This window comes from Homalodisca vitripennis, chromosome 2 (assembly GCF_021130785.1).
Source record: "Homalodisca vitripennis isolate AUS2020 chromosome 2, UT_GWSS_2.1, whole genome shotgun sequence".
NCBI lineage: Eukaryota > Metazoa > Arthropoda > Insecta > Hemiptera > Cicadellidae > Homalodisca > Homalodisca vitripennis.
In genome coordinates this window covers 253,119-254,776 of record NC_060208.1, presented here as the reverse complement: position 1 = coordinate 254,776, position 1,658 = coordinate 253,119, and positions in this window count along the sequence as shown.

The following is a 1,658-nucleotide window of genomic DNA, read 5'->3' as shown; positions in this document are numbered from 1 at the left end:
GTTGGAGGAGTGGGGGTAGGTTCGAATGACGCTGTGGCCACGGAAATTTTCCGATAGTAAGCGCTGTCAGTTGTAGACATGGCTTGGTCGAATGAGCAACGCGCTTTTGCTGTCGAGACGTATTTTTCTCAGAATAAGTCTATTGTTGCAGTGCAAGCGTGCGCTGCAAACTCGTTATCGGATTCGTAACCCTGTTCCGGACCGCAAATCCATTTTGTTGTGGGTGGAAAACTTCCGTGCATGTGGTAGTGTAATGAAAAAGAGAGTTGGGGCTCGGAGAACTGTCCGAACTCCAGAAAACATTGACCGTGTCAGAAGATCGATCTTGCAGTCTCCTAAGCGTTTCTGCCCGCAAGCATGCATCCCGCCCTTGCATTGTCTAATCGCACTGTGCGTCGTATTCTCCACGAAGAACTCCACTTCCATCCATACAAGATGGTCATCGTTCAAGAACTCACACAACGGGACTGGCAACAACGAGTACAGGCATATGAAACTTTAATTGCTGACTTGCCTCATGATGCACGAGTTTTGTTTAGTGACGAAGCGCACTTCCACATTTCTGGAGTTGTTAATAAGCAGAATATGCATTATTGGAGTGGTGCAAACCCTAGGGTAGTTCATGAGAGGCCTCTACACAGTGAAAAAGTGACTGTTTGGTGTGCAATCAGCAGTGAAGGCATAATTGGGCCCTTATTTCTTTTAGGAGGACAATCGTTGTGTTACCATCAATTTCCGAGCGGTATGTAAACATGCTCCAACAACTTCTTGCACCACACAATTGCAACAGAATAATTTTGGAGTAGTGTGGTTTCAGCAGGATGGTGCCACAGCCCATACTGCTAGACATTCGATGGCTGTTTTGAGGGAAATGTTCCCCGGGCGATTAATCTCCCGGTATGGTGACATTCCATGGGCTGCGCGCTCGCCGAATTTAACTCCGTGTGATTACTTTTTATGGGGATACCTCAAGAGTGAAGTGTATAAACATCGACCCAGAACCCTACAAGACTTGAAGGATGCAATTCGCGTTGAAGTTGCCCGCATTCTACAACAAATGCTTTCGCAGAGTTATGCAGAACTTCAGAACCAGACTAGATCAGTGTGTTGACAATGAGGGACATCACTTAAATGATATATTGTTTAAAACAAAGTAAGAATTAACTTCCATCTGTACCCTTTTGATGCCACAATAAAGTTTTTGTTCTAACACTTTTTCGTTTTTTTTTTTAATTTACCTTCAAAGTTAGGGATACTTCCCTGCCCCACCCTGTATTATATCTATGTGAACTATCATAACAGTTAATTGTGTATTATATTATATCTATGTGAACTATCATATCAGTTAATTGTGTATTATATTATATCAATGTGAACTACCATATCAGTCTATTGTGTATCATATCATATCAAATGTGAACTATCATATCAGTCTATTGTGTATTATAAAATATCAAATGATTGTGTATTATATCATATCAATGTGAACTACCATATCAGTCAATTGTGTACTATATCATATCAATGTGAACTAACATATCAGTCAATTGTGTATTACATCATATCAACGTTAACTACCAAAAACGGAAAAACTATACCATTTCTGGACATACGTCTAACAATCTCGATAGATTACTTGCACAATTGAATGTTGATAG